Source organism: Magnolia sinica, chromosome 3 (assembly GCF_029962835.1).
Source record: "Magnolia sinica isolate HGM2019 chromosome 3, MsV1, whole genome shotgun sequence".
NCBI lineage: Eukaryota > Viridiplantae > Streptophyta > Magnoliopsida > Magnoliales > Magnoliaceae > Magnolia > Magnolia sinica.
Genome location: NC_080575.1, coordinates 24,101,737 through 24,115,806, shown reverse-complemented (window position 1 = coordinate 24,115,806; position 14,070 = coordinate 24,101,737). Strand labels below are relative to the sequence as shown.

At 41.0% G+C, this 14,070-nt stretch overlaps 1 long non-coding RNA gene across 4 annotated transcripts; it reads left to right on the top strand.

Annotated features, from left to right (window-relative positions):
* Positions 1–8,605: 8,605 nt before the first annotated feature.
* LOC131239713 (uncharacterized) lies at positions 8,606–13,287 on the top strand. Of its 4 annotated transcripts, none has more exons than XR_009168340.1 (4): positions 8,606–8,649; positions 11,586–11,651; positions 11,797–11,854; positions 11,963–13,287. It is a non-coding gene; the product is annotated as an uncharacterized LOC131239713 (long non-coding RNA). The 4 variants fall into 4 exon arrangements; XR_009168339.1 differs by lacking the exon at positions 8,606–8,649 and adding an exon at positions 9,107–9,586; XR_009168342.1 differs by lacking the exons at positions 8,606–8,649; positions 11,586–11,651 and adding an exon at positions 9,107–9,586.
* Positions 13,288–14,070: the final 783 nt, after the last annotated feature.

Genomic DNA, 14,070 nt, shown 5'->3' with positions numbered 1-14,070 from the left:
AAGGAACCACCCTTCTTCTTCACAAACAAAACAGGTGCTCCCCAAGGAGACACACTGGGCCGAATAAAACCCAATTCCAGCAAGCCATCTATCTGCTTCCTCAACTCCTCCATTTCACTCGGAGGCATCCGATAGGTGGGTAAAGAAATGGGCGCCGCACCAGGCATAAGATTGATAGCAAAATCAATCTCACGCTGAGGAGGTAATCCAGGAATCGACTCAAACACATCTTCAAACTCCTGAACTACCGGCGTACTAACCAACGCCGACTCGGCCGAACTCTCCAATAGAGAAGAATAAAAATTAATACGAATAGGGTAACTGACCTGAACTGGGAAAGTAACAGTCTCGCCCTCAGGTCCATGGATCGTCACTGATCTCGCTTCATAATCAATCTCAGCTCGCATCCTCGTGAGCCAATCCATACCCATAATAACATCGTAGTGATAAAGCGGTGCGACTAGCAAATCAACACGGATCGATCCACTTCCATGATCAATCACAACACAACTCCAAAAACAAACAACATGCATTCCATTAATCAAAATCGTCGCAATACAAGTAGTGCAGCAATACATGAATCACGACTAGGGAAGCATGAAAACAACAACATCTAACACTTCAAACAACCACAACAACTACAACCACTAACAGCTACAACAACTACAACAACTCCAACTACAAGCCAACAACGGCTACACACAGAAAGAAAAACACAACAAAGCAAAGACGGCCACGACGATGCTACTCGTCGGAATCAGGAGATGGAGGCGGAGCACCCTTATCCTACAAGCAACACAGGATAGACTTCAAAGTCAGAGACATCTTCTTAAGCTTATGCTTAACAAAGCCTCGAAGATCAACCATCTCCTGGCATAAAGCAGCTTGCCCTTCTTCAAGCCGTATAAGATGGGCATCTCTGGCAGTCTGCTCTGCGCCCTGCTCTGGCACCACAGGAGGAGAGCTATCGCTCGAATCCTGTGCCTCAATCTCTTCCTCGCCTTGCTCTGCTTCTTCCCCAGACTCCGCACCGCCTTCAGCATAACTCTCATCATCACCACTCTCAGACCCGGCCTCACCCTCTGAGGCAAGCCGACCAGAACCAACCTCCATCAGCTTGAGAGTCCTCAAATTGATATAGCGAACAGGGACCGGCTTCTCAGCTCCAAGCCTATAGCCAAACTCATGTGCGATCTTGCAAATGAGGCGGCCAAAGGGAAGAGACTCGGTCCTTCTACTCGAACGAGCGATGAGAATAATCTGACGCAGGACGTACGTGGGCACACACAACTTCGCATCCTACCCTACCTGATATAGGAAATCCACCATCAGGCGCGTACACTCGCTGCGGTTGCTCCACCTTGGATATACATTGAACGTAAAGATGTGGTGAAGCAAACGGAAGTCCTCCGTCATGAAAGAAGCCAGAAGACTCCTATTCGGTTGCCATTCAACCAGACGACCACACAGGAATCGGGTGCGACGATCCCTCTCGCGCACACTATCCACATTCTTCTTGCTGGCATGCACTTCCCCAAGTGGCACCTTCAAGAGTCGGGATATCAAAGCAACATTGACAATACCAACTCGACCGCTACCACAGGGAATCTTAAACTGCAGAGGATCCAGCGAAGGCTCCAGAATGTTGGCATAGAAGGCCCGAACAGTGCTAGCATTCGCGTGATACTCGCCTTCGAACAAGGGACCCCAACTAGCCCCTTCAAGGCGCTCCAACAAGAAGAACTCACCAAAGAGCCGCGGATCAACATGAGCCTCAAAAAGGACTCTACGCCCCTCATAGACTCCATGTGACAATTTCGCCAACAAGGTCCTACTGACAGGAGCTCGAGGATCGAGGTCCCGCTTCGTCTGAAACTCGCGCGTGGCGGACGTGCTAGCGGTGGCACCTCTCGGCCTCCGTACACGGGTTGGGCGGCTCGGCCCGGCTTCATCCACGGGCGCTCTCTTCTTCCCCATCAAGGAAAGAAGGGAAGAAATGGAAAAGATGGCCGTCACAATCTCAAAGAGGGCCATGAGAAATGAGAGAAAGAGAGAAATAGGAAGATGGTGAAGCTTCCACACAACTATTAGCCAAATAGGGAATGAAAGGGCTCAAATGAGAAGAGAAAAAGAAGAAATCAGCAATGGAATGAAAGATTTGAGAATGGGGTGATGGGTTTGCACGAAAATGGGAGGAAGATGAAGATTTGGGAGAGATTTGAGAGAGTTTGGAGAGGTTTTGGAAGAAAAGGAAAGCTTGAGGGTGGGTTTTGTGAAGGAAATAGGTAAAAGGAAGGGTTTTAAAATGAAAACCGTGGAGGGGTGGGCCACACAAGGCCTATGGACGATCGGCCCGCGTCGGCCCGGCCCGCCAAGCCCGCTGACCGGCGATCCCTTGCTGAACCGGCGATGGCATCGCCGGTCTCTGGACATATCGGCGATGCCTCACCGATTTGGCGAGGCCCTCCTGGTCCCCCTTGGTCCAAAATGAGTGGTTCCCCCCCTGGGCCCCACTGGAAATGCCCCAAATGGCCCCTTGCGTAGTTTGAGGCCTATCGGGTCATTCTGACAGAAATCTGATTCAAATAGCGATTTCTGGAAGGTTTAAAGATGAAAAAGGGAAGATAGACCATCTATACTCCTTAATAGAGGGTCTGGGAAAGGTTTCGGGTCGCTGTGTGTGATCAGGTAGGAGTACAGACTCGATCTCGACAAAGGTTTTCAAGAAACTTTCACCGATAGAAGCTACGGAGCACAAACACAAAGCGATGTTAGACCCGCACCCAAATACACTAAAGTGGCGACAACGTACGGTGTGTGACCATGACCCAGGTCCGGTTTAATCCAGATCATGCTCTGATACCAACTTGTAACGCCCTGAAATTCGGGGGTCGAGCATAACTCAGCTCCCGAGTTCCAAAACATCACTTATGCAACATATTTAATGATGGATGTATGTTGACTGTATTAGTGCATAAAACATGGAATAGATTAAGCCAAACACAGATATGATTCAGGGACAAGTGAATAAAGCAAGCGGAAGACTTATAGTAAAATGTGTACAAGTGTAAATCCCTGAATTACATATACAATCCAGATCATGTGAAAGTGTTATTTATCAAAATTTAAGTATCAAGTTACATCATTTCAGTCCCCAAAATATATCCCAGAAATCCCGCGCATCAGACCGAGGCTCACTAGAACCCGTCTGAAAACTGCATATAGGAGAAGGCAGCCTCGTCGTCATCCAGCTCCCGCTCTGCCTCAGACGTCGCATCCACATCTGCAACATCAGAGCCTAAGACAGAGTCTGGTGGGTGTGTAACACCACCCCAGAAACGTGGGAGTGAGTGATCAACTCGTGGAACAATAAGGCACTGGTTAACATGTTATCGGTTCAATCAAACATAATGATAAAGCAGAATAAGTAATTAAATCCTAAGTACTCTTGTTAATGCAAGTATGAATGCAATATGATGCGTGCCCTCACGCGTACACCCTCGGCCGTCTTCATCTTACGTTACGCATGACATCGCCTCAAAGTGCGCCACATCTACAAAGCACATGCAAATGCGGTGCATGGATATGATTACCAAGTTGTTATTAGTCCATTTCACACAACAGGATTGGGAAGCTAAGATACCTTCCTCATATCACCATCCAAACAGTGATCCATACTAGGGTCGTCAATCCTAGATATCTCATACGATCATATAATTGAGGTCGTAGCAAAGGGCTCGTCACCAATCAATGCACGCCTTTCATGCCCTTACTACCACAGATCGGCTCGTCACCTCCTTGCGGTATCCAGGTATGCTCGAGGTCACTACAAAGGGCTCGTCACCAATCAATGTAGGCCGACAGCATGAATATAGTGTCCCATACCACCATAATCGGCTCACGAGTTTAGTTGCTCACTGGTCACTACGGGGAGGCTCGTCACCCCAGCGTAGGCCGACAGCTCGACCACGGTGTCCCATACCACCATGTCCGGCTCATGAGTCTTAGCGGATCAGGTACCATGGTTATTAGGATTTCACTGGTAAGTTCGGTACCCTAGATTCAAGCAGTAGCGTCCATACATGGTTAACATACATCGGACAATCGGGTTACTTAACGAACTCGACTAGCACGAGCGCACGTTGAATTGAGCGGCATAGAGTGCGCAAACACTCCGCGTGACAAAACCACTGCCGACAACTCTAATACGACTCGGATTCGTCTAATACGTCTTACGTGGCGAAAGCAATCTCAACCACGATTCAAAGGGTCAATTACCGATTTCCTAGACTAAGGCATAGTCCCAAACACTTTACACTGCTACAGATATTCATATGGAATGTAAAACAGTAATAGATCAACAGCTCAAATCATGGTACATACACATCTGAAGAATATCAACTTAACATAAATGTAAGCATAGGAGATGCTTGAATTTAAATAACTTGGAATGTAACTGCATAAAGGAAAACATGCGCATCCATAGGAGTATTGAGAATCACTTCTCAACGCCCGCAACAAGTGTAATAAGTTACACTTAGATCATTCATGCATTTCTACAAACACTTAGCATACATGGAACAACATACATGACGCATGTTGAAATACATGCACTTAGACAATTCCTTTTACCAAGGAGTCGTCATACATGCATCTAGCATACATACATGACAAATAATCATGGCAAACACAAGTGCGTATTTTATACGTATACGGTACTTTATAAATACACATAGAATACACAAATCTCAATATAGCACATGCATATCAGAAAAGCAATGTAAACATGACATTCGACATGTGAAATCTCATCCATAGCAAGAATAAATCACTAACTGGGATTGAAAGCCTTGAAAACCATAACCTATACACTTAAAGTCCGCACCTTAAGCGAAGAAAGAACCGCCGAGCTGATTTGGACGAGTTGTCTTCGTCAACGGCGCTAGAATACCCTAAAATAAGGATAGAAATGAGATACAACAACACCAAGTCTAATCTAAGCTCTAACACAGGTTAGGGTTAGGTTAACTTACCCCAAAGGAACTCAGAATCGTCAGAAGAACGATTCAAAGTGAAGGTTCGAAGATGAAGAAGAACAAGGAAGAATCAAGATGATTCACCAACTTATCTCTCTCACTTTCTCTCTCTTTTCCACTCTCTTTCCAAGCTAGGGTTAGAGAAAATTCGTATGGAAATGAGAGCTAGGGTTTAAGGACTATAAATAGGCCTTAAAATGATGGAAATAACCCCAGGGTCAAGGTATACTTAGGTTATAACCAAAGTAAGCCTTTCTCGATCCAACGAAGCACTTCTGGTGGGCCTATAATCACGAAAGGTCGGACTTAAGCTCATTGACCATGGATCTAGGTCAAGCTGAGATTTCATACCGACCGGCTCTTCAGATCAGCCGTGGCGGACCACACTCAATTCAACGGTCACGGAAACTCGATCAGGTCCACAAGCACTAGGATATGCCTGGGCCAACCATCCTGATCAGAGGGTGAAATTGGGTCAGAATCCAACGGTCAGATAGCTTAAAATCGTCGCGCAAGCGACGCGACTCAGATTTCAATAAAAGCTTACTAAATTCCAACCGTTCTCACACTCTTCACTCTGAACTCAAGCAAATCGACCCAGAACATCGGATCGACTTGATTTTCGAGGTGAAGATCAAGCCCAACTCGGTGACCGCAACAGCCTAAGGTCATCGCCATCAGACTTTCGACACGCGGTCCAGGTCCGATCCAGATCTTCCAAAAATTCTCCAGAACAACTGGATTTAGCAATGGATCCCAGATTTCAGAGTAACGTAGCGCTCACTAATCTACACGTTTTGAGCCATGCAGATACAATTTAAAGTGATTGATGCGGATTTCACAAGCAATCGAGTAAAGCGCTAATTACCCCAAAACAACTACTTAAGGAAAGATTAGCACAGCAATTTCAAGGTCGTTACACCCTTTGCTTAAGTTATTAGGTATGAGTGTTGTGGCAGAAAATATGGTAGACCATATTGTAACAGTGCATGTCAATGTTCAGGAAAAGTTACATGAATCGAATGTCAAGGAAGATGCTACTAAACATTGGCTTAAGGTGTTTGAAGTAGGGGATAATGTATTAGTGCACATGTGCAATGAGAGGTTTCCAACTGGGGTATAACAAGCTGAGAAATAAGAAGATAAGCCCTGTTCCAATACTTAAGAAGATCAATAATAATGCATATGTCGTTGATTTTCCTTAATTTGGACCTACATATTTGCGGATGTTTAATGTGGCAGATCTATATGAGTATCATGAGCCAAGTCCATTAAATGACACGAAGACGAATTTTTGCCAAGTGGAGGAAACTAATGTAGGATGAGGCACAAATACATTCGTAGCATTGCTAGACCAAAAGAAGGTCAAACGGAAGTGGAAGTAGTTCGTTATATCCATGTCTACTCCTACGTAGGGCATGACGTAACTGGGCTGTAGACGCATTCGATTTGAAGAAATTCATTTCGGACAGGGAGAAATCGTTGTTTGAAGAGCAAACCATAAATTAACCATAACTTATAATTTGGGTATCATTACGGGATGCATAACCTATCAATCTTTACCGTAATGGGCCATTTTTAGGTCAATTGACCCACATATGTGAGTCGCATTCGTCCCTTTCATGAGAAAACGCACCCTTTCAGTTCAAAAATGGGATTTGAGGAAAATTTTACTATTTTTAATAATTTCAATTTTTGTCATTTTTTTTATACTATTAGATTCCCATCTTTTTCATCGGTTGATTGTAATTTACGAGGAATGCCCTAATAAGGCTAATTTAGGACTTTATTTTTAGAAAGAAAAAAAACTTACTATTTTTGGTATGGTTCTATTCAAGTTGAATTAAGGCTTCTATTAAGCTTTGAATTTCAATATTTTTGGTAATCTTTCTTATTATTTTCTGTGGACTTAAGAACTACATTGTGAATTCAAGGTTTTGATTTTTTGAAAAAGACGGTAATCTTTTTCTTCACTTTTTCATGCTCTTTCCAGTGTCAAAGTAAAACCTCTCCTAAAAAATTAATTTGATTGGATAATCCAAATCATCTAATCGTTGGTTGTGAAATGGATGAGAAATCAATGATCCATTTTATCATAATATAGAAACATCTAATAATTGTCCATCATTTAAGCCTAATTTGAATCAATCACCCCTCTTATACACGATATGAGTTGTCTATCATTTGAGAACACTACAAGAAAGTAGGCCTTTCGCCTCAATTTTTTAGCCTCAATTCAAAAAAAATGAGGCTAAATGTGCTTTTTACCCACGGTTGTAAAGGAACTGAGGTTAAAAGTTCATTTTTTGCCTCGGTTGGTGAGAAACTGAGGCCAAAAGTCTTTCCTTTTGCCTCGGTTGGTGAGCAATTGAGGCCAAAAGTCTACTCTTTTGCCTCGGTTAGTGAGTAACTAAGGCTAAAAGTCTGCCCTTTTGCCTCGGTTGGTGAACAACTGAGGCTAAAACCCTACCCTTTTGCCTCGGTTGGTGAGAAATTAAGGCTAAAAGTCTGTCATTTTGCCTCGGTTAGTGAGTAACTGAGGCCAAAAGTCTACCCTTTTGCGTCAGTTGCTTAGCAACTTAGGCTAAAAGTCTGTCCTTTTACTTCGGTTGGTGAGAAACTAAGGCTAAAAGTCTGCCCTTTTGCCTCGGTTGGTGAGCAATTGAGGCCAAAAGTCTATCCTTTTGCCTCGGTTGGTGAGCAACTAAGGCCAAAAGTCTATCCTTTTGCCTCGGTTGGTGAGCAACTAAGGCCAAAAGTCTATCCTTTTGCCTCGGTTGGTGAGCAACTTAGGCCAAAAATCTGCCCTTTTGCCTCAGTTGGTGAGAAATTGAGGCTAAAAGTCTGCCCTTTTGCCTCAGTTAGTGAGCAACTGAGACCAAAAGTCTGCCCTTTTGCCTCGGTTGGTGAGCAACTGAGGCCAAAAGTCTGCCCTTTTATCTCAGTTGGTAAGCAACCGAGGCATAAAATCTGTCATTTTGCCTCAGTTGGTGAGAAACTGAGGCCAAAAGTCTACCATTTTGCCTCGGTTGGTGAGCAACTGAGGCCAAAAGTCTGCCATTTTATCTTGATTGATAAGCAACCGAGGCTAAAAGTATGCTCTTTTGCTCGGTTGGTTGGTGAGCAACCAAGGCTAAAAGTTTACCCTTTTGTCTGGGTTGGTGAGAAAGTGAGGCCAAAAGTATGCCCTTTTGCCTTAGTTGGTAAGCAACCAAGGCTAAAAGTCGGCCATTTTGCCTCGGTTGGTGAGCAACTGAGGCCAAAAGGCTGCCCTTTTGTCTCAGTTGGTGAGTAACTGAGGCCAAAAGTCTACTCTCAATCATTCATAATTTTTGCACGAGAGTGGACCATTTATGATCAAATGGAATCAACTCATTTCTCATCGATTGTGAACGGCTCAGATCGTTCTTAGGTGCTCCTTTAGTCCGCTTATGGAGCGAGTGCACATGAAACGTTGTACTCACGAGGGGCGCGGATCAATGGTAATTCAGTAAATAAGAGAAAAGGAGGGGTGTGTTTGCAATCTACCAACAGACACTTACGTGTCATTTCCGCTACTAGAGTTTCATCTTCGTTGAGCGGAAGAGAAGAAAGGAGAGAAATGGCGTTGAAGGTATGTGGAATTTCTAATTTTCCTCTGTAAATTCCTTCAATTACCTCCAACGATGGAATTTCTAGCTTAGGATTTCAGTTTCTTCTGTAGAGATCTTTCTCGATTTCTCTTTTCTCTTTCCGGTTTTGAATCTCTCTGTTTGATTACTTACTCTGCGAATCTCGCCCTACTCCATGTAGAAAACGTGGAGAAGAAATTCAGATCAGTTATTTTTTTAGATGAAGAAAATCTCGATCGGTAATTTTTTTTTTTTTTTTTGTGGATCTCGAAGGGATGGAACCATTGTAGCGTTGATTTTAGTGATTCCTTCAGATCTAAAGTAATTCCAGACATGCATAGATTAGAAGGGGGATATTGTAGATGTAGGATCAATGTGACAAATCTTGTTCTTGGCAATTTCTCGGCGGATTTTGAAATTTGAGGTTTTTCTTGGGATATTGTCGGGAAAATCTGGGGTATCTCAATCTATCATTGAATAATTTCACTGGATGGATCCCGAGCGGAATCCAGAATCTCCAGCAGCTGAAGTTTCTGGATTTGCATTCAAATGGGATTGCCAGTGATGTCAGGATTCTGTTGTCTGAGCTTTAGAATACGAAATATGTCGATATCAGTGGTAATCACTTCAATGGAGGGCTTTCATTGGATCCACAGAATGTTTCCATCTTAGTAAATACTTTTCGGTATTTGAATTTGAGTCACAATGGGCTGGATGGGGAGTCTTTTAAGGATTGTTCGATGCAGATATTTCAGAACTTGGAAATATTGGATGTGAGTCAAAATCAGATCAGAGGGAAGCTTCCTTCGTTTCATCCATTGCTATCCCTTCGGGTTTTGTGGGTTGGTAACAATCTGCTTGATGGATCTATACCACCTGAGCTCTTTGGGAGTTCCATGCAGCTGGAAGAACTGGATCTCAGCAGCAATGGATTTTCAGGTAAAGAAATTGCCGATGATTTTAAGTGCATATACATTATCTTTAATCTACACATCCTTGTTTTGCACAAAGTTTCTGTGGAAAGTAATGCCTCGGTTGTATTATGCTATACTGGCCTATTTTTGTCAATTATTTGAAGTTGAATTTTTGAATCCAACTTGTGAAGAACGTTTTCTGTATGACAATTTTTTGTATGTATGAGAAACCAAGTAAATTCTTGATGTCTGCTTGTAACTTCAATTTTACTGCTTTGGGTTTGGTTGGGAGGACTATTATGAGTTGATGTCAGCTTTTAAATTTCCAATGCAAGTTATTGATAATTAATTTTCATGGTGTTTGAGTTGCTGGCATTATGTTGATTCATTTTCTGACAAGAAACTGTATGAGATGTTTTGTAATGGAAAATTTTCGCACTTCTGTTTTCGTATTTTGTAGATATGTAGGGCATTGGCTTGCATTCATGGTAATGTTGGAGTATCATACTTGCCATGCAGGCCATGCCTCACTTCAGTAAAAATAAAATTAAATAAATAAATAAATAAAACAGGATGAAAGTGAAGTACAGAATCAAATGCATATTGAATCATTCTTGATCAATGAAAGTAATTTAAAAAAATAGCTGGAGGGGAAACTCACTTCGACATAGTCCCCTGCCTTGGCGACAACTCTTTTGATAAAGACATCACTTGAATTGAAACCCTTTTCCTGCACATAGTGGTATCATGATCATAATTATAGGGTCCTAGTCATGCATATCATTCCATTGGCAACAACTGCTACTTAAGATGTATTGTAGTATGAGAATTAAAAAAACATACCTACAGGGCAGGAGGAGCCTTGAAAATCACTATGTCTGTGACATCGGGATCTTTAAAATAATAAGAAACCTGTAAAGTTTGCAAGGCAACACAAAAGATCGGCTCTAAGATATTTAAAGGGGAAAAAATATCATCCAGATGAGCAAGATCTACATGATTATGGAAGATAAAAGCATCAATCAATCTTGATTGGGTGAGCATTTGTAATTCCACTTAGTTGCATATCTAAAGTTCCAAATTCATCCTTAGAAAATCAGTGTGAGGAATTAAATTGATAGCAAACTAAACCCATGGAATTAGTTCGAAAATAGTAGTTTCTTGATTCGATGTGTTTATCAGTTGTGTATTCAAACACAGTCTCAGTATAGTCGGTATTTCAATTTGAATTGAGAGTGAACTAAACTCAGCACATTAGTTACAATTTTCTCATTTATAGATTAGATGAGCGTTTGCAATTCAAATCATTTGTGTATCCATACATAGCCTTACAGAATCATTTCCGTATCCAGCCACCTTGGATTAGCTAGAATTTGTAGCTTAGTTCGGTTGTTTGATGTACTAGTTTCCATCTTATTCTGGATTATCGTTAATGTGTTATTTGAGGCACTAGTATTCATGTTAGTCTTAAATGTCATGTGCTTCTTCTCCGTTCACATTAAACTACTTTCGGTTTCTCTTTATTCAATTTATAGGAATTATAACATTATGAGGCTTACTTCACATGTAATGTTGTACCCACCATCCATGTAATAGATTTCATTGTGTTTCTTTACATCCATGTAATAGATTTCAGTGTGTTTCTTTTTCTCTATCATTTAATATACTTTAGTTTTTTAAATGTAACAATCCAATATGTCATTTAATATTTTTCTACTTGGGATTTTAGAAAGCCCCCAGTTCTGCCCAAAACTTGACTTAAACAAGTTGATTTGCTGTGCTTTTAACTGACTCATGAAGTTTCGTGAGCATTATACCTATTTTTGTTTCGCCTTTTTATCAAATCATATATTTCATTCTTCATATTTTACTATCTAAATCATTAGCTTTGCTTTCTGTATTGTATTATTTTCCATTTTTAGTTGTTTCCGTCTCAAATTTTTATAAATAAATTTTTTTTTTTTTGAAAATGAAGAAAGAAGAGAAGCCCTTCTTCTCATGGCAACTAGAATCATATGTATCAGGTTGAGACGGTCCTTCGAAAGCATCCTAATCCATCTCAAGTGGAGAAGGTGAAACTAATCATTGGGGTAACTTTCTCCTTTTCAATACCCATCCATACCATAATTCCCTATTGCTTTATTAATGGTCTCGCACATTGGATTTAAAAAATTGGATATTCAAGATCATATCTTTTGCAATTGATGTGATTTTTTTTTTTTAAATTATAAATAGGAGCATGAAAAAGAACTTAGCGAAGCACTTGAGAAGGTCGTTGGTGTATTAATGGTCAGTCAAGGACATTATAATATGCTTATTTCAATTTTCAATCCTTGTTTTTTAATAGGAATTGCATGATCCTCGACTCAATGATAGTCAGTATCCTTTTGTTTTTTAATAGGAATCGCATTGATTTGCAAGGTGATTATAGCTGAAATAGTCGTTACGTAGGGCTGTTGGACACTTTGATTTGTAAGTATTTCTGATGTAGATAGGCAACATCCTTTGTTTCCTATGACTGCTACAAACTGCAGGATGTTTTTCATTTTGATAGATGCTAGCTCCTTTTTGTACTACAGCCCCGTTTGATAGGTTGTGTCAAGGATGATTGGGTTTCTGTACCTCTGTTATGTGGGTAAGAGCAATTGGAGTCTAATGGAATAGATCAATTGTACCTCTGTTATATGGTACACTCTGGATCTTAAATCATTTATATTGTCTATGGTTTTTATGCTCTTTTCAGTTTCTTGATCACGTAACCTAAAACTATTTGAAAGTTGTTTGTGTTTAGGAGTGTAAGATCATATATCATGTAATGTCAGTGGTGGTCTCTTTATACTTTATATCATATGCATTTGGTCTCAAGATCCTGGTAACTCTTTCTCTGAGTAGTTTTGGACCTGAGCAATTCTGAACAATACCTCTCAAGTTTTGGACCTGAGCAATTCTGAACAATACCTCACGAAATATACATGTAGGTTATACTAGTTTTATTCTGCCCGATCTCAATCATGCAAAGCTAAAACAGATGACTCTTTGCCATTCATAGATATAAACTTCATATAATCCATATCCACTGTCAGCAACTTCCTGTTGATATAATTATGACTGGAGCAAGGTTCTAAAACACGAACTCAACTCTCTGTGGCCCCAATCCGAGGTCTTCGACTTCAACATGGGCAACTGTCTGATTATTTAATTGAGGTTTTCCAGTTTTGAAAATGATTATGCTGTAATTGAGGCCTTGTATGAATATTTTTCAGCTCTTATTGAGCCATGGGATGGACCTGCACTTATATCACGTGAAGTTTGTGTTAGAACTGCTTCACGCTTTAATGATTCTGCATGTGACATGAGTATTTTGAACTTATATTTATTGTATAAATGCAATTACTGATGGCCGCTATCCTGGAGCGACATTGGATCGGAATGGATTGTGCCTCAGTCGCTTTTACATCACACATAGTGGACACGTGATCATGGCCAATGAAGTTGGTGTTGTAGACATCTTGCCAGAAGATGTGGCTAGGAAAGGAAGACATCTGATCGGTCCAATGGGGACCTTACTGAAACAGTTCATGTGAAAGGCTAGGAAAGGAAGACATTTGTAGTTTGTTTTGAAAACTTTAAATAGACCATTAATTGTTTTGTTGATATTGTGCTCATTGTTGTCTTGATGAATGTTAAATGAGTGAAATATGCACAGGTTCAATCATTTGTTGATTATGATATTGTTAGCTTTGGTTGATAGAGAAATGAGGTCTAAAACCAAATTTAGCCTCAGTTGATGCCAAAAGAGGCTAAATCCATTTTTAGTCTCGATTTTGCCTCAGTTACATAAACTGATACTACAACTCCCGTGGCTAAAGGCTTTAGCCTCGGTTGTTCTCTGAGAACCGAGGTTTTAAATAGTTTTAGCTTCGGTTGGAGGCATTTGAGGCTAAATTTGGATTTAGTCTTAGTTGGAAACAATGGAGGCTAAAATTTTGATTTAACCTCATTTTGATAAAACTGAAGCTAAAAATGTTCTTTTAGCTTCACTTGAGGAACTGAGGCTATAAAAGTCATTTTAGCCTCGGTTGCTAAAACTGAGGCTAAAGCCTTTAGCCACGAGGGTTTCAACCTTGGTTTGGATAACTGAGGCAAAACTGAGGCTAAAGGCTTTAGCCTCAGTTTTTAACATTTTTAGCCACAGTTTTGAACCGAGGCTAAAGCGATCTTTTCTTGTAGTGGAACCACCATTGAGATCGACGATGACTGAGGAAAATGGACAATCCATACCAATTATAATAGAGAAATTTGGTTAGAGATCTAGACCATCCATCATGCTCGACCTTATATTCAGGTCACCATATGGCACTAGACGAATAAACAAGTGGAGCCCAACTATAGATGATCTTTGTTCCATAGTGTGGCCCATCATTAGAGTGGTCATACCTCTTTATGTGCTCCATTAGGCGATTCTAGCCATTTGATCCATGGCTTGCATGTGTAAAATAATAACAAACT